This window comes from Danio rerio, chromosome 2, assembly GCF_049306965.1.
Source record: "Danio rerio strain Tuebingen ecotype United States chromosome 2, GRCz12tu, whole genome shotgun sequence".
Classification (NCBI taxonomy): Eukaryota; Metazoa; Chordata; class Actinopteri; order Cypriniformes; family Danionidae; genus Danio; species Danio rerio.
In genome coordinates this window covers 21,453,514-21,474,520 of record NC_133177.1, presented here as the reverse complement: position 1 = coordinate 21,474,520, position 21,007 = coordinate 21,453,514, and positions in this window count along the sequence as shown.

The following is a 21,007-nucleotide window of genomic DNA, read 5'->3' as shown; positions in this document are numbered from 1 at the left end:
GTGATTTTGTCTTTCTGGTGTTTCCTGCTGTCAATGGAGCAGTCCGGCGAACTGACAAAGAAAACTGATCCTGATTGGTCCTCGTTTGGATATAACTAGTTTTTGACCACACTTCGTTAGTACTGTTTATTTATTCATTTTAAAACTTTGCTAACTAAATCTTTGTGCTTGACAAACAAAACTAATTATGTAGGATAATTGATGTCTATGCGTACTACACATTTCTTTATCCTTGAAAGAGAGAAACTGAAAGTAAAGAATGAGAAAGCCCATTCTCTTATTCTCGCTCTGCAGTTGGTCTGTTTAACGGTTTTCTTGCTAATGTGCTTAATTTTTCCACTTACAAAGTCCACTATGTAAATAGCAAATGCTCTATGGCATGACGCAACTGACTCTTAAAGGGAAAGAGATACAAGACTCTGATTGGTTTAATGCATGTTATGCTCAAAACACATCCAGAGCTCATTAAGAGAATAAGCTCAACCTTGTTAGACCATGCGTGGCGGCGCAAAGCGGAATTTTCCATCCTTAAAATAGCAAAAGTGAAAATGTCCTTAATGCTTTTGCACCGTGCACTTTGTGAAGTTTATTCATAAACTAATTTCGAGAGGATCACGTGCTTATGATTGACACGGCTGGCCCCGAGTCAAGCTAATGTACGAACCACCAATCAGACTACTCCTAAACAAGTATAAATAACCAAACACCTTACCTTTAGTCATCTTCGTCTTGAAGAAACCCCCCTTCCACCCCTTCGCCTCCTCCTTTGTCTACAGGGCAGCACGGCAGCCCAGTGGCTAGCACTGCAGCCTCACAGCAAAATGCCTCCGCTTTGGGCATCTACCCATATGGTCAGCATTTTCGTGTGGAGTTCATGTTCTCCCCGTGCTTGCGTGGGTTTTCCCCGGGTCCTCCGGTTTCCTCCCACACTCCCAAAAACATGACACTTAAGTAAACTGACTAATCCAAATTAGCACCAAATTTGATTAAATTCTGTCAGCAACGCATCACCTTAGCAACCCTCATGCAGCAGGAGGGAGGGGGGTTCTCCCCTCTCGCTCTGCAACGGGAGGGAGCCCCAGGCTTAAGGCTCTCATGAGCTTGGGGCTCTCTCCCGGGACAGCATGCCAAACTAGCTTATTACCAATCATCAGCTAAGTGTGAACTCTTGAAGTACTTTGTACGTAGATGACGTAGATGTACGTACATGAAAATAGAGCCCAGAGAGTTTAAATTTGTTATGGTTGAAGATCAGACTGTCCTCTATAAGTGTACCAAAGTTTGATCAAATGCCGCAAATGGTTCATTGGGCTACCATAGATTTCCAGAGTGGATGAGGAAGAAGAGAAAAAGGAAGAAGCCATAAAAATAATAATAAGTACCAGAATGGATGCAATAGTTGCCTACACACCTTCGGTGCTTGGCCCCTAATTAATATCAGAGTGATTTCTGAAGGATCATGTGACTGAAGACTGGAGTAATGAAGCTGAAAAATCATCTTTAAAATCACTGAATATTTTAATAAAATAAATAATAACTACTCTTGAACAGTTATTTTATACTGCAATAACATTTTACAATTTTACAGTTTGTACTGTACTTTTGATTAAATAAATGCACCCTTGGTGAGCTGGAGAAGCTCATTTTAAAACATTTAAAAATTCTACTGAACTCAAACTTTTAACCGGTACTAGTGTATATTTCCATATATTCTGTGCATCTATAATCTCTGAATAGTTAATACAGATCTAATCATATAAACTCTAAAAATAAAAATGGTGTATTTGTTGAAAAGAAATGCTTAATAAAAAAAAAAAAAAACTGTTGCTGAAGCTTATCTTGTTGTTTTCAGCTTATCCACCAGATTAACACCATCCCTGACAAACAATTGCTCTGTATTCCAAAGCTATATTATGTCAGAAGATGCAACGAGCATTTGTGGCTGTAAATCGAATTGAAAAACCGAATAGGGATAGTCGATTCTGGCCATGTCATCCCCAGCTGTTCTCCTATTTATATGAAGTCTAAAGTAATCTTTATTTTCAAACTCCTCTAGGGCATTTTTTCACAGAAAAGGGGCTTACGGATGCTGAATATCCAGTCTTAAGCCCAACTCTGCAGTGTTTCAAAACAAGACAAACTGGTTTCTTCTGCTCTGACTCACATTCTGCTGCCAGTGCTAACTGTACACCTTAGTGCACCTTAATAGCACTACTTTATTGGAATTTCACAGACCTGATCTTTACAAACTGTGCAAATAAATATTTACTTACTATACAAGTGAAATATGTAAGCATTTACTTAACCTCATGTCAGTTCAAAGCTCAGGGTTCCCTCAAGTCATATCAACACATTTTAAAAGGCCTTTTCCAAACACTGAAATTCAAGAATTTTTGTGCAATTCATGGGATATCAGAGAATTTCCTTGCCATTTTAAACAATTATATTCCTTTTATCAAAGTTTATTTTTTCTTATTACCACACATATTGCATATTAATATGGTTAGGGTATTTTTTATTACCTTTTTAGCCCTTTCCCACTTGTTAACCAGCCATCATATGCAGTTTTTTCTGTTCAGTGCTCAAACAGTCCCTCCAGGAGTTTGCAGGAAGAAATATAGATTATTATTTTTATTTGGTCTAAAACATTTGATTTGTTGCAGTAAAAAAATAAATAAATAAAAAAATAAAAGATTTGTGGCTTTTTTGGTCACATTTTTCTGTTAAAATATACACACATTTATACATTTTAGATCTCTATAATCAATGGTCTGTATAATTTATATGAAAGCAACAAAGTTAAAGAGAATCAGAAAGAATGTATTTACATCTTACATCATATTTGATACATGAATGACTTAAATAATCATCGTAAAAAAAAAATCTCTCCAACAATAAGGTTAAAATAATCATGGTAAAAAAAGTGTATTCTTAAGATGCCACGTGAGAATATTCATGAATGGGAGTGAGAAGATGAAATTGGATGTGGGTAAGTCATTTGATAATCACGAATGGCACATATAGTACATCCAAAATTCCATTCATACTACTTATTTTCACACTATATAGAACATACTTTTTTAACAGTCATGTAGTAACTTCAAATTCAAATGTAGTACCTTTTATTCAATTCATGTTTATTTCTATAGCACTTTTACAATGTAGAGTGTCAAAGCAGCTTAACATAGAAGATTATAGTAAATTGAAACTGCATGTGTCTGTCCAGCTTTCTGTTGCAGTTCAGTTTAGTTCAGTTCAGTGTGGTTTAAATTTCACTGCTGAAAGTCCAAACACTGAAGAGCAATAGAAGGTGTGTAACTACAATAGTAAGTGATTTCAGCTTGTTTTTACCCATTTTGTTTGGTGGTCAAAAGAGCTTAAATGCATTGTAAGTTAAAAAGCACACAAACAGATAAACACTTAATGCTCAAACTGAGAAAACATTTTGGTCAATTTATCAACATACGTGCACTAAAAATCTCACAAGACATGCCAATATAGAAACCTTTTAGGGGTTTTGGCAATTCATTTACACGATAACTACATTCATTCATTCATTCATTCATTCATTCATTCATTCATTTTCTTTTCAGCTTAGTCCCTTGATTATTCCGGGTTTGCCACAGCAGAATGAACCGCCAACTTATCCAGCACTAAAGATGACTTTATTAATAAGTTATTTGAGTCATTGCAGAGATACAGTCCTCCAAGCTCATGAGAGTCATACACAAGGTTAATTCTTTTTCCACTGCACCATGACTTTATATTCTATACTGTACATTATTTCTGTTAAGTGACAAGACTTTTGTCTAAATAAAGTCAGATCATAATGTCCCTATTAAACAATTCAAAATCAAGGCATAATCATATTTTGTTTTGGTAAAATAAGCGTAATCTAGAGGCTTTTGCCTTTCATATAAGCCACTTCTAATGCAAAATGATCAACTAGAAGTCAAGTCATTATTTGTTGCTAAAACTTGGATAGACAGCAAGACTTTTGTCAGGTAGTGTACTGTGTAAACTAGTAAAAATGCAATATTAGATTACAGTTTCATAACAAACTGTCAACATCTACTTGGTTTCCGAATTATTATTTTTATTAAAAAATATATGTTTTCCAAAAATGGGATTGTTTTCTGGTATCTGTAAGCAAAAACCAAAAGGAAAAAGTCTTTTATTTTTTAAAACTTTGTCACATACCTTTATTTTCTTAAGGCTGTGAACGTTTTCCAACCAGCGCAGGGTCTGATTTAACCTCATTAGAAATGTACAGATCATTATGTAAATTGTACGTTAACAAAAAAACTGTTGCTTTCCAAGGCATCCATGCATTCATGCCACTTACATAACAAGGAATGTCCCTTTATGTTCAGCACATTAACGCACGTACAACATGATTCGATTTTACACTTGGCACGCTAACACATCAGCAGGACTTCCACTGTTTCAAGTTTTAAAGAGGCTTTAGCGTGTTTCCCATAATACGGCCTTTGAAAATCAAGGGGCCTTGCACAAACTCAGTCCCTTGTGAAAAAAAACAAGCACCATCTTACATAACAGAGCCCAAAGATGGGGGGACTAATTATCAAACCACCTCACAGCAGACAATTCCTGGTGTAAAATGTAGACTTTCTGAATCAAATCTCACCTCTAATGACTTTAGTCATTTTATGACTCCCAAAACTTGCACTCATGCAGCATGCAATTTCAGCAAATCCAGTGTAAAGCCAGTCCGTGTGTTTTTGGAGAGCTTGGGTTTGAGAGGTTGGACTTCAGAGCGGATATTAGGAGACTGCAGCGTAAGGCTTACAGATCTCATGTTCATGAGAGCAATGCTTTTGGCTCAAACATGGACATTAACATCTTCAGGTTCTGAGAAATGTTGAGTTAGTTCTATTTATTTCCTCTGAATGCTGTACAAAGCTTATTTTCTCACAGTATCAGGTTGTACCAAGAAGGCTTCAACACAATGGCCTAAAAGTTTAGATGATGCATGTCTTACATGATTGTTTTTCAAATGATTACATGATATGCACAATTCACTGAGAACATGTTTCACAGCACAGCACTATTTTATATATGATTACATAAGCATTAGGCTGGTGTCTTTTTGTTGCTGTATGAATTCATGTTTAAAGAGCCCATATTATACATGAAATAGGGTCATATCTTGGTTGTAAGGGTCTCCAACAACAGTCTAATATGCATGCAAGGTCAAAAAACACTTTCATGGTCTTATAATCTGCATTTATTTTTACCTGATTATCCCAGCGACTCCTGTATGAATCGTCCAGTGATTCATTTGTTCCCAAACCCCTCCTTAGCGCGAAGCTAATCTGCGCTGATTGGACCGATGACAGTCTGTCGCGATTGGTCGACTGCCTTCAGTCAGAGAGTGAAATGGCCAATAGCTAATCAGCAATTTAAAAAGTAATCACAGTTCATACACGCTAGATAGTGTAGGCGTGGATTTTAGCTGCCACACACACACAAACACACACACACACCTCCGGACGAGAACGCTCCCGCTTCCTCCCGCACCCGCCAGGTTTTAGCCTTAGAACCCGCCCCGTATTCTGCCCGCCGCGCCCGATCCTGCTAAAGAGCGGGGGAGAACAAAACCGAAAATCTGTATAAACACACACACACACAGCACCAAGCATAAAGCTCTCGCTCGCTCGCTCGCTCTGTCTCTCTCTCTCTCTCTCTCTCTCATACGCGCGCGTGCGCACTAACACACAAGCACCAAGCAGACACATCTTTCTCTTTCTCAGGCAGCCCGCTCCCGTCCCAAATCAAACCCGTTACCGACCGCTCCGGCGATTTATTCGGAAATTTATTCCCGCACCGCAGAAATCTGCCGCGGGGACAGCCGCGGGTATGCACACCTCTAACGTTACCACGGAGCTCCATAAACAAAGCAGCACGCGTCGCGTTTTTAACGTGACTTTGCACGCGATAAGAGAATATAGCCAGTTAACCTGATACAGTACACTCGGTTACAAGTAACAAATCACAACTAAATACATTTGCAAGCTAGAGTCAACGAGGCAACAACTTTAACCGCACGTACTTACACTTGAGAAATGGAAGAAACCCATCCTGATGTCCATCAGTAAGTTACTGATCCTTCCTTTAACAAACGCAGATGAAGTATTCTTTGTAGCATGTAGCTTCCAGAAGTTTCCAGTAGTTTCCAACTGCTTGGCTATAATGCTGAGGTTTCATCTTTGGGTAGAGACTCAATATATCCATCTGCAATGTGACTTCAATCGACCGGCATGTTTGTGTGCTTGTGTTTGTGGGTGTGTGTGTGTGTGTGTGTGTGTCTGGGTTACTGCGTCAGAGGGCGGGGCCTCAGGTTTGAAATCTCCCGGGTTTGCGCGTGCACGTGAAAAACTTTGTTTCGTTCGTACGTCATGGCGAAACACCTAATGAGTCGGTATCAAGGCGACTCGTTTGAAGCACTATGAATCGACTCTTTTATAGATGAATCAACAGTTTTAAACACTGTATTCTTACAGATTTAAGCCTTAGCTGGATACTTCACTTCACTTAGAGCTGTGTTACACACTACATGGAGGGGAATTTTCAAAAACCCATAATATGGGCTCTTTAAAACTTTGGGACACCATAAAAATCTGGCCATCAAAGCTTGGCTTTGATTCCATCAGGTTTTTCTGCACTATGAAGACAAAAGTCTTGTTGTCTATTCAAGTTTTAGAAACAACAAATAATAACTTGACTTCTAGTTGATCATTTAGCATCAGACGTGGCTTATCAGAAAGGCAAAGGCCTCTATAATACGCTTATTTTAACCAATTAAAATATGATCATGCCTTGATTTTTAATTATTTAATTAAACAATAGATTTAATTAATTATTTAATTAAACACTTAATAGAAACACTGTACAGTATAAAATATAAAGTCACGATGCAGTGGAAAAACAATGAATATTGTGTATGACTCACATGAGCTTGGACGACTGCATCCTACATCTTTGCAATGATTCAAATAACTTATTAATAACGTCACCTGGAATGGCAAAGAATTCATTCTTGCAGTACTCCCTGAGTTCATCAAGACTCTGTATTTATCTTCATGTCCTTCATCTTACCCCAATCATGCTCAATAATGTTCATGTCTGGTGATTGGGCTGGCCAATCCTTGAGCACCTTGACCTTCTTTGCTTTCAGGAACTTTGATGTGGAGGCTGAAATATGAGAAGGAGGGTTATCCTGCTGAAGAAATCACCAGCTCCTGTGCTTTGTAATGAAATGGACAGCACACGTCTTGATATCTCCGGCTGTTAATGTTGCCATCTACTTTGCAGATCTCTCGCACACTCCCCATACTAAATGCAACCCCAAACCATGTTTTTTTCTTCACCAAACTTGACTGATTTCTATGAGAATCTTGGGTCCATGCAGATTCCAATAGGTCTTCTGCAGTATTTGTGATCATTGGGATGCAGTTCAACAGACGATTCTGCCACTATTCTGCCACTTTTGCAAATGATCAATTAGAAGTCACGTTATTATTTGTTGCACTTTTAACTGAGACCAACGACAAGACTTTTGTCAGTCAGTAAATACATATATATTTTTTAAATGTAACAACCCCATTCTGTGTAAAAAACAACACATACCCCCCCCCCCCCCCCCCCCATCCCCACCCCCCCATAAAGGTGACTTTTTTTTCTCCCTTTTTTAAATATTTCCCAAATTATGTTTAACAGAGCAAGGAAATGTTCACAGTATGTCTGATAATAATTTTTTCTTATTAACATCTTATTTGTTTTATTTTGGCTGGAATAAAAGCTGTAAGTACATTTTTAAACACAATTTTATGGTTAAAATATTTAAATACCATATTAAGGCTATAACTGACTACCACTGTATATGCATCACCGAAATACTTTTTAAATATTCTTTATTAGACACCACTTTTAATGTAAAATGCAGCTGTTCTGAACCAAATCTTACCCTATGACTTGAATCATTTTGTGACACCCAAAAATTGCATTCATGCAGCATGCCATTTCTGCAATTTTAGTCCATGTTTTTTAGGAGAGCTCAGGTTTGAGGTTGCGAGACTGCAGCGTAAGGCCTACAGATCTTGTGTGCATGATGATTGCTCAAATGATTACATGACATTCACACATGACTTGAATTTGTGTTTTAAAGGACAGCTCTTTGGTTGTTTGTTTGTTTTTTTGAGTACTTAGAGATGGAATTACCCAAAACTCTAATGCAGTTTAATGCACTTGTGTTGTTTGAAAAGAGTTTCAATATCAGTTATCATTATTACCATTCTTTGTATGTAGTTACAATTGTAAAAGTTAAAGTCTGAAACGTGTCATGAGAGTAGTAAAGAATTACGATGCATACACTTTGGCAAAGATACATTAAGAGGTTCAAAGTAAGGTAAAGCACAGTGATTCACGTGTGTTCTGTTCAGAATGAGGCTAATCCAAAATAAGGCAGCTGAAAACAAAGAGCCGGTTCTGTTTGTGTTCAGAGCTTGAACTTTATCCAAATGGCTTTACGACAAACTTTGAGCAGTGAAATGGCCATTGTTCACTCTGAAGCAGAATTATAATTAAGAGCGGTCAGTCTGATCAACAAAATCTCTAGGAGAGGAAGAATGGCTTTTGATGGCTCCTCATGCTCTACTGGGAGCAGCGATAGCCTCATCAGCAATGAACTGGGCTCAGATTACATGGAAAATAACAGGAGCCTGCCAGCATTTGAATAAGGACCCATCCATGATGCAAACCCTCAGTTTCTTCATTGACCACATTTAGCGCTGTACTGATACTGAACAACCAACAATGTACCCAGAGAACAGATGAGGGACCTGTGTGTATAAAAAAGACTGGCACATTTTGTGAGAACCAAGTTTCAGATAATAGGGACAGAGAAGGTCTTGCTAACAGTACAGGTAAAGGTCTGTTAGGAACAGCTGTCATGGTGCCATGAACACAACAAATACATCTCAGTGGGAACAATGTGAAAGGGAATCCGATAAACACAAGAGAATTATCACCGGATAAGGTCAATTGGAAACAAAGGGGCTTGTACCCTACCCCGTGAAAGACACAGCAATTATGCCACATCTCATCTCATATTCAAGCCAAGCTCTCACCTCCACTCAGAGAAGCTCTCAATCAAGTAGAAAGCACTCAATCATGCATAGATTGTTCACAATCATGGTTTTATAAATAAAAACAGACACTAGTTTGTGTCTGAAGCACACAAACTTTTTAAAATGAGGCTAATGCTACTGTACCTAGGAAGTACTTTAAAAATTACAGTAACACTTAGCTGAAGGGGTGTTCATAGGACTGTCATGAAATTTAATAATCCTGACATGCACATTCATAAATGTGAATGAGATTTTATGCATTCTTATGAAAACTGTCTTTAAGTGCCATTCACTCAGTTATGACATTTAAATGCAAGAGAGGTGTCTTTGTTATGACAACCATGCATTACCAAAACACCTAAACTTGTCATAAATGTGTCATAAACATGATTGTCATGAGGCCATTGTATTATGAATCGTATATCAGTGTCATTAACATTTGTATTGATCTTAAATACAGTAATACAAATTGAAATTGTCTTTGTCATTAAATATTAAAATATTTTTAAAGAGAATATATTCTTTTTCAAGAGAAAAGGGATCAGAAAAATACTCATAACGCAATTATAATGGCCTGATCATGACAATCATGTTCATGACAGGTTTTGTTAATGTTAAGTTATGACAAAAGCAGGTTATGATGAATTTGTTTATATCAAGTTGTCATAACTAAGACATCTCAAATGATCATCTTTGCATTTAAAAATGCCACCCAGGCTCATTCTGACCTCTATATACATTTCTGGAGTGCGCCAAATACGTCCTAGGAGCTACTTTTTTTGCATTTTTTGTTTTTCGCAAATCCACCAGAGGCCGCTGTGTACACCTTTTAAGATCTAAAATGTCTCTCGTGAGGCCGCTGCCAACTGACCGACTGACCAACTGACCGATACCTCTATCCTCCCTCTTCCTTAAACCCAGCCAATAGTGATTTCAAAAGCACCAACTGACCCACCAACCGACTTCAGTAAACCCAACCGACAGATTTAAAAAGCAATCCAAAAAAGGAAAAACCCTCCCCTGATTTTTACCACGTTTTTAGATTTTACAACATTCTCTCCATGTTATTTACTTGTTTAATTTGTTTTTTAGCTTTTGTTTTTGTCTTACCTGCTTTCTGGAATCATTCTTTACCATCCACAAAGTCTGTTGTCGCCGTCAACTCCGCTCTGCTTCTCAAGTCCGCCGAGGTACTTTTATATGAAATGCAGCCATACATAGCTCTGGCTACATAATTTGTGATCTCCAGATTTGTATATAGGGCTACGTTTTCAGAATGAGCCTATGTTACAAAAATGACATAACTGAATGGATGACATTTAATTATGGTTGTCATCACATTTCATAAATTTCACACATATTCATGATGTTTCATGTCACAGAAATTGTTTAGAATAAATTATTTATTACGGTGCTGGTGGACTCATCTTTTGTAAGCTTGTGTAATAAATATGCATGTTTCACTGAACCAAATTCATTCATTCATTCATTCTTCCTTTTTTCTTTTTGGCTTAGTCCCTTTATTAATCTGTGGTCGCCACAGTGGAACGAACCCCCAACTTATCCAGCAAATGTTTTACTCAGCGGTTGCCCTTCTAGCTGTTAAGGCTGATTTATACTTCTGCGTCAAACGCCAGCGTATGCTACGGTGCTGATGCATAGCCCTTCACCGTGGCCGTCGGCGTCGCTGACGTGCACCTCTCAAAAAATGTAACTACACGTCGAAACAACGCACAGCGCAAGCTCTGTGATTGGTCGGCTTGGTAGCGCTGACGAGTCTGGGCGGGATCGAGAGCCGCATGAATGGTGCGAACCTGATGGAGCGATTGTTTACAAGTGTGGAGTGATGGAGCGAAGAAACTCGGCACAAAGGAACATTAACACCTCACTGCCAACTAGCGTTTCAGAAGTGTTAATGCAGACCAACAGAGACAGCGCGCAGAAGTATAAATCCACAGCTATGGGCGTTCCATGCGCCGTGGGTTACGCCGGTCACTTGACGCAGAAGTATAAACCAGGCTTAACCCATCTTTTGGAAACATCAATACACAATCATTCACACACATACACTACGGACAATTTTGCCTACCCAATTCACCTGTACCACATATTTTTGGACTGTGGGGTAGTTTTGAGAGATAATGAGGATATTTCAGCAAATGTGTGATTCTCAAAGGTGTCCTTTTTTGATTGAATTCAAATGGTGACAATAATTGGCCACGAAAGCTTGTACTTTCAATATTACTGTTTAACTTCCATGTGCGAACAAACATGTCTATTAAAATAAAGCCAATAAAAACACCTACTTTACTAGAAAAGTATTCTACTAAGAACTCTTACAATGTGTATTGGTACTTTAGATCAGTTAGTTTTAGACTACCAACTGAATATTTTTAGATGAGTGCAATAATATACAGTATATACATGAGTACATTATATACAATAGGGTAGGTTGAATGTATATTAATAATGAAATCTATTATTTTCATTATTAACTCTTTTTTAATTTAACTATACAGATCAGAGCACGTTATTTTCCGCTATTTTAAGGTGTAGATGATCCCCAGATATCTAGTTTTGATGTTCTTTAGGAGGGATCATGTGTTAACCAACCCCACTGTAATTCACATTATGGCAGCTTTTAATGTCCTATAGCTCTACCTAAAAAGTAAACATTTAATTAGTCATTGGGATTAATTGCTTTTTAAATGCTTTCCAAATTATTCAGTTTTGATCCATAAGTCATTTGTAGAAGATAAATCAGAGGAAAGAATCATATTTAAGCTAGTTTTATACATAATCTCCTCTTCATGATATTTTGACCATGAATATTATCATTCTTTAGCCACTGGAGGGCAATCCTTGTGTGTTTATCTTTAGTTTTGTCTGCGTGCTGGTGAAAAAACTTCCCATTTACCCTCTGACAGCCCAAGGAAACCCACCCTAGAGTCACCGTTAATCACGTCTGTTTTTGTAACTAATTAACGCTAACCACAGGCTAAAAGTAGGTCTATATAGCTGATCCTGATTCAAATCTGCAAAACTCCTGCAGCGTCAAATATCCACTTTCAGTTTTTATGGCATGCTTTCTGATAAAACAAGGCCATAAACATGGTCTGCATTATAATCAAGGCTCAGTGTACTGAGTAATCCATGTCAACAAGACATTTAGTGCTCATAAAGTCTCTCTAAAGTCGCTGCCACAGGGAAAGACGGTCTTTATATCTTGATGTCTCAGTATTTTTACTTTGATTGAGCTCATGGGATTCAATATTTCTCTGAATCCCTCTTGAGGCATGATCTGGAATCAATGGAAGATTTTGGTCTCTAAGCACTTATTTTCATGCATTAAATGGATGTCTCAGCACAGATGGAAATTTACTTATCATTTACTCATGATAAATGGTTCTAAACCTGGAATTATTCTAAACCTGTATGATTGTTTTAAACACAAAAGATCATTTAAAGAATGTTGATAACCAGACAGCTGATGGTAACCATCGACTTCTATAGTTTTTTTCCAGAGTTTCCAAACAAGAGATCTTCTTTCGTGTTCAGTTTAAGAAAGAAACTCTTGCAGGTTTGGAACAAGTGTTTGGGTCAGTTATATTTATTAAAATAGTATTTTGCCACCAAAAATATATATAAATTGAAAGATAATACTATTAAACTCAAGCAAAATATTGCAAAAAATTACAACCTACAAAATTTTAAGTAAATTTTATTTATTTATTTATTTATTTATTTATTTATTTATTTATTTATTTATTTATTTATTTATTTATTTATTCATTCATTCATTTTTTTGCTTCTTTTGATTTTTCCTTTTTTTTTAATTTCGATTTATTATTTTTCTACAATACATTAGGGTGTACTAGTTTTTGTACCAATATTGTAAATTATTTCGTTAGATAAGCTCCAGATTTGTCTTCAGTATTGACCAATAATGTATGTGCACAAATACTGTATAATATTGTAAAGCTTTCTATTAAAAATATTAATTTAAAAGTTAGATTTATGAGGGGTGGACTTATACATATGCTGAGCACTGTATGTATGTATGTGAACGTATGTACATTTCAGCAAGACATTGATCCAAACACAACCAATGATACTCTAAACTGATTTCAGAAAAAAAAAAAAATCAATCTGCTAGAATGACCTAGTGAATTACCTTAATTACTCTTAATTAGTCAATAAGAGTTAAAACGGCCCACAGAATTGGCATGGCCGTAAATATATTGTCTTTATCTATGTTCAAAGGTCTTCTTGTTTTATGTGAAAAAAAGTATTTTGTCCACAAACTTACTTGTTCTTAAGCACAATACTCCATACTATACACCATGTTATCATTATGCTTTTGCGTTTTCAGTTTTCACAAATATAGTATAATTCACAAATATAATAATGATAATCATAATAATCAGGGCTTGGCAATAACATTTTTGATCACCTGCCACTGTGGCTATAGTTTTCCAACATTACTAGCCTGCTCGCCATTTTTACTAGCCACAACTTTGTTGTTGGGAAAATATATTTTACATGCATAAACTTGACTTTGGCATGCAAAAAGTACTTGATTTAAAGTATGTGTTATGTCTACATGCTTCCTTAACTTTTTTTTTTTTTATTTCAGATGACTTTTTAGAGCTCAACACTAAGGATTTACCTTTTTTCCCCTCTGACCACACCAAACTAATTATTTCCTTGCCACAAATAAAAAAATGTGTCAAAACAAGCTAAATATAGCTGTATACAAACATTTTTTATTCAACAAAACTGTTCTTAAAAAAACAATTGACATTTAAAAAAGTATTCTCATTATCTAAAACTATACACAGTAGTTTTTCAAGGCAAAGGTCCTAGATCATCGGGCAACTATAGATAAATGGAGAGTTAATCTCCTATTAAAGCTATGTTATTGTAAAGGACTCTAATTAAATAATCTTAACATAAATACCTGCAGGCAAAAGAAAGCAGGTGAAAAACAGTCAGTGTGCGATAGTAAAAGGATTAACGTTAGGTAATCTGTTTAAAGTATGGTAAAAGCGAAAGCGGCAACAGCTGCTGCGTACAAAAAAAAAAAAAAAAACTGGAGATATCTTAAAAGCAGCAAGACTGTGGGCGCATGAGTACTGCTTTTTTCCAATCTATTTTAAAGAGAAGTGATCACACCAGTTGAGTTTCTAGGCATGGTTGTTTTTTTGCGCAAGTAAACATGAGCTTTTAAGCACTCGCATCAGCTGTGTTTCGTTTACACTGTCAGTGAGCGAGGATTGCCTGTGTCTTGGTGTCTCATCGTGCGCCAGATCATCCTCTCATTCGGTATTTATCTACTTTCTTTTGCTTGTGCGAACAGTTATCAGCCATGCTGCTTCTTAGTTATAAGATCACATCACGCATGTTGACAAACGGTGCTAAACTAAGGGAAGAGGCAGCTCTGGCAAATTAAAATTTATTTTTAACCAGTCAAAGTGGCTAGTGAGGGTGTCTGTCTAACCCACCACAGCTATTATTATTATAACAATAATAATAACAATAATAATAATAATAATAATAATAATACTAATAATAGTAGTAGTTTCCCAGCAATGGGTTGAGGCTGGAAGAGCATCCGTTGCGTTAAACATATGCTGGATAAGTTGGCAGTTCATTTGACTGTGGCGACCCCAAATTAATAAAGGGACTAAACCAAAAAGAAAATGAATAAATAAATAATAATAATAATTCCATTACTGGGTTAGGGCTGGAAGGGTATACACTGTGTAAAACAGTTGAGGAATAGTTGGCGATTCATTCCACTGCAGCGACCTTTGAAATAGACTAAGCCAAAAGAAAATGAATGAATGAATAATAATAATAATAATAATAATAATAATAATAATAATAATGATATTATTATTATTAATATTATTATTAACAACAACAACAACAACAACAACAACAACAATAATAATAATATTAATAATAATGATAATAATAATAATAATAATAATAATAATAATAATAATAATAATAATAATAATAAACTTTGTTCCCTTTTTGGCTTCTCACATTTGACCATCAGGTGACTTTATTGATTCACTATTGATTAATTAGTTGAAGGTGTGATCATATCATATCTTATTTCATAATTTAATTTAGAACTTGCACAATGAAACTAATACAAATTAATAAAATATTTAACAATGTTACACTAACTCACTTCCTTTAACTGAACTGAACACTGTATTACTTTACATGATGCTGCAACAACTTTTTTCTAAACATGTTGGACAAAAGACAAATGAATTCATGCCATACTTCAAAGAAGCAAAATGTTTGGGAAAGCACTTTTTTTTTAAATTCCAAACAAAAAGCTTGACATGTTTAGCTGACCAGCAGAACTGAGTATCCTTCCTCAGTCAGGAAAAAAGACTTTGAATTTAGGCCACTTTCAGCATTTCTCTCTTTTCCTGTGCTGATGGAGACAGTTCCTGATTTGTACTTTTTTGTTTTGTTTTTAGACACACATATAGGTGTTTCACACAGTACGTTCTTGTCTTTTGTAAAGCCTCTATCAATGATACACTTTAACAATATATTGTATACAAGCAGCTGACATGTTTTTCAGGCTGAGTCACAGCAGAACAGCAAAACACAGCAGTGCTGTGAGCGGAAAGAGAAAGCTTAAGAATTATGAGTTTATTATGAAGCATTCATGACTGTTTTGGAGTTAGTCTGACTCATAAAAAAATCACTATTCAGTAGCTTCATGTTGAGTTGCCATCAAAACTGTCTTAGCATCTTTTTCCCAAAGATAATAAAACATACAGCAGTTCAAATGAACTCGATGACAGTGCAGGGAAATAGACTGGTGAGTCACACCAAACAAGATAATGAGTTTTTGACCTCTTCACAAGTTAATTATTAGAATGTTAGCAATGTCTTAGTTTTGCTGATTGTGCAAACTACTTATTTTAAAATGAGCTGAATCAACACAATTATTAGATTTGTTTAGGGACAACTTAGATGTTTTATGTTCAATCCACTTAAATTTGTGAAAACAAATAAGTAAATTTGATCAATTTGGGTTGGGACAGCGTGAAGGAATTGTGTGGAACACAGCATTTTTTTACTGTGTATTTCAAGAGTTCACACTTAGCTCATGATTTATACATAGCTTGTTTGGCTTGCTGTCCCGGGAGAGAGCCCTGAGCTCAAGGTATTCTCGAGCCCAGGGCTCCCCCCTTTTGCAGGGCAAATGGAGATTGAGCTCAGGTCTATCTCAAACTCCCCCGCTGCTGAGGCCAAGGCGAACTTCCTGAGAGTAAGACATTATAAAAAAGGTTTAGCTTATTTTATCTATAATATAGAGCACATTTGGATGGTGGGAGGAAACCGGGGAACCCAGGGGAAACCCACGCGGACATGGGGAGAACATGCAAACTCCACACAGAAATACCAGATGGCTCAGCGAGGACCCAATACCATTGGTATTCTTGCTGTGAGACAACAGTGCTAGTCACTGGGCCACCGTGCCGCCAATTCTGGACAAAGGAGGAAGAAGGGGAGGAGGGGGGTTTCTTCCAGACGAAGATAGTTGCAGAAAGGAAATGAGGATATATATAGTGATTTGGGATCCTTTGATTGGAGGATCATAATTAGCTAATTTGGACCAGCTGGGTCAATCATGAGCACATGCTCCTCTCGAAATTAGAATAAAATTAAACTTCACTTTGTATGTCCTAGTAGGTAATCTGAAAAGTCATGTTTATTTTTTCTATTGTTGAAAGTGCAAATATTGACAACATAATGAATAACTGTATAACAAATATTTTATGTTGCTTATTATAATACGTTAATTAGGTTTCAACTGTGTTTTTAGTTATACAAGGTTTAACTTAATATTTTAGTCAGTTTGATTGATGCAAGTTGAGATGCCTACAAAACTATTTGACTACAAACTTTTGATTCAACAAAAAAAAAATATGGCAACAACATTTTTTACAGTGTATTTAACTGTAAACATCATGCTTTTACCTGTTTTATAATTATTTTAGCACAATAACAATAATTTCAAGTGATTTTATTTTAGAAAGTTTATGCCTCAAATGATATACAGTGTATATTAATACATTTGATATATACAATATTGATTTATGCTCTGTTACCTTTTAACGCTGAAAGTTAAACTGTAGTTACATTTTCAGCAGTGATTTGTTATTGATATTTAAGCAATTTATTGTATAAAAATTGCACATATAGAAAGAAATTAATTAAATAACTGGTCCCTCAGACAATGTATCATTTCAAACAAATAAAATGTCAATAAGTCAAAAGTTGATCAGATAATACTAATTTGAAAGCCCAAATGAATAGAAAACCAATGAATAACAAACTCTTAACAAACAGGAAACTGTTTAAACTTTTTTTTTTTTAATTAGCTGTTGTTTTCAAAATATAAATTCATTTTTAACAGTCTGGTAAATTTGAGCAATGCACTAAATTCAACTTTTTATTAACTCGCATTAATTTAAGTGTATTTTTTTAAGCTTGTGTCTTTAGAAAATGCCTATACTGTTTTCTAAGACAATAAAGCTTTTACTCAAAGCTGTAAATGCTTTCTGTCTGCTTGTTTGTCAGTGCATGTGAACATAACTGCACAGTCATTCAGCACCCTCTTAGATTACTAAAATAAATGGGTAACCAAAAACAGATTCCTCAAGAATTTCACGCAAACATTTTCCATGTGTGTGACTGTAGCATCAAATCGGGAAATAAACAGAGTTTAGCCATAAGGCATTTCTTGAAATCACAGAGAGCTTGGACAAAATTACACCAACACAACCAGCCCCTCATTTTACAGTGTACAGATTCTATACCATGCTTTCAGACTGACATCAATCTGCAAAAAGACGCAACTCTTGTGACATTTGCGTCACTCTCTGTATTTCGTGCATCACTGTTTTTTGATTACTTGCTCTGGATTAAACTGTTGATTCCAGACACGACAATCTTCTGAGCGCACTGGTTTGTCTTTACACTGTCCCCTCTGTGTCATTTGTGTGTATCGAATGTAAATCCATCCACTCTGTTCTGGGGAAAATAAAGGATTGACAGGGATTAGCACTGTGAGAGTTCAGCTGGCGTTCTCCATCAGATATATAACAAACCGTTAATCACATGAGGGGAGGCAGAGGGCAGGCTGGCTGTCAAATTATTTAGAAGAGTTTTGGGTCACAAATCGTTTCTTAACAATAGTTTAATCTTCTTATGAGGGCTTATGAGTGTCATTAAGCACATATATTGCCCTGAACCATGTAATGTAGGGTTATAGGTGAGTCTTGAAAACTAGAAAAAGCCTGTTTATGAAGTCAAAGGGGATTTAAAACAATATTAAAACAACAGTTTACACACACACACACACACACACACACACACACACACACACACACACACACACACACACACACACACACACACACACACACACAAACACACAAAAAAAAAAAAATAAAATCTGTAGTAATTTACACATCCTTTACTTGATCCAAATCAGTGTTAATTTTGACAGCAAATTTTGATTTAGTCGTAGTCTTTGGACTAAAATTCTGCTTTAGTTTTAGTCATATCTTAGTCTTCTGAATCATTTTAGTTTTAGTCTAGTTTTAGTTGACTAAATTTCATAGATTTGTGTCGACTAAATCTACTCGAGATTTCTAATTCTAGCGAATTTTTAAGCAAAGATGTACATAAAAATTAAAGTGTGCTTCACTTCAAGGCAAATTCGTTATCTTGTATGTTGTATGCGACTCCCTGATCAATGGAAATTATTGCACTACAGTATCATTACATCCTTGCATATGTAAGAAATATCTGAACATCGCTGAATGACGCCCTGAATAAATAGTTTTGTGGTAGAGGTACACTGAAGATGGCTGTTGTGGCAGATGCAGACAGCACGTGAACCTTTTTGCGAGTTAGCTAAACTGTAGCTGCTGCTAAAATGAAGCAAGCAAGGAAACTATGAATTTAAGACTGACCGATTTATTAACTTTTAACGTGCAATCTAATGAAGTCAATTCTCTAAAAGTCAGCGAGAGGCTATACATTTCAGTTAAGCAAAAACACACACACACACACACAGGTAAAAAAAAAAAAAAAACAAGGTTTACCTTTGTTTAAATTTCAGCATGTCACTTTAGATTTGTTTTTTTTATCAGCTATTTCTGACCCATACGGTTTACAGTTTTGACATCAAACATGAACGTTCAGTATCCCACGTCTGCAGAGACCAGACATTTTGAAGTGTGTGTGTGTGTGTGTGTGTGTGTGTGTGTGTATGTGTGTCATGCATCACACACCAAGATTAATTCTGATTAGATATTTTCAAAAAAACGTCAATAAATCACATTCTCGTCTCATATTTATTAGTCAATGAAAATGTCAGTATATTTTTGTTATGTTTTTTGTCAACAAAATGAACATTGATCCAAACCTATTTTAGTTTCTTTCTTTTAGTGAAAAAAAATGTTCTAAAGAGAGTTGGGGGTGGTAGTTTTAGAACGGCCATTGACTTTCGTATATTTGTACCTATTAGTAATGTCAATGGCTGCTCCCCCCAGATTCTCTGATATATCTAATAGTCCTCAGCAGATGAAAGTAATTCATAAAAGAACTACTTGAATGTGAATAAAGCTGTGGTCACACTCACTTTTCTCCCCATATACTTCTATTCATTCACATGCAAATGTGTCAAACCAGAAACGCAAGGTCATGCGTCAAGGAAAGTTCAAGCTTGGTGAACTCTGACTTGCAAAATCGCATCATATGATTACGTGAGACCAATCGAGGATCAAAACATGACCTCTCTGGACAGAAATTTAAAACATGGACTAATTGCTTGCTTTTTTAATGTCTAATGATCTTTTTTAATCTTGCCCCTTTTCGCAGCGCTGTACAACAGAATTTCACACGCACAAACTCTAGTGTGACTATGGCATAAATGGTGAGGCCATTTTCATTTTTCGTTTTAAATCAGGCAACAAGTTTGTAAATATCAACAACACACTCTCTCTGCAATTTGTAACTTTTTGATTTTGTGGTTAACTTGTATTTCATTTGTGCAGTTTAATATGATTTGCTCATCCACAAAATGAGGTTGAGATTTGGGTGGAATACGGGGCACACCTTCTTTTAAAATCTTATGAATGATAGCATACAAATTTGTATGAATTAGCCACTTTCTGTCAAAACAGAACATAGGTTTCCTCATGAGATCGGACTGTAAATTCGATCTTTCGAATTTCTAATAAATAATTACTCTGTAATTGTCACAAAAGTTACCAAACAAGGATGGAAAATATGAACAATTCATTAAAATGTATAGCAGACAACCAGAGATAATGATGGGGGAACCTCAATGACCGGACACAGAACCAGGAGAAAATGGCTGCATTTATACTGCAGATCTTGATGGTCAATTCCGATTTTGTGACCGTATACAACTTTTTTGATGACCTGCTTACATCATCTTTTAAAAGTGACTCGTATCCGATCATCTGCACAGCACATCGCAAAGGCGCAATGACCAGAAAATAAAAAAAAGAGCGGGCGCTGACTAATGCTGGACTATTCCGAGTCAGAGGCTTTAAATAAATTTTATTAATTCAATTAATTAGATGAATAAAGCATTACAGAGGTCCGGGTGTCAAAGAACAGCATCACAGGCTGTCTTTGCCAGCTGGGCACACACACCCACACTCTCGTCCGCCCATATTTATCGTTGTTTCTTTTCAGCCCCACCCGAGGGTGTTTCAGTAAGAAAGATCCCCCATCCATATCAGTTTAATCATCAGTTGTTTGGCAAATCTGCA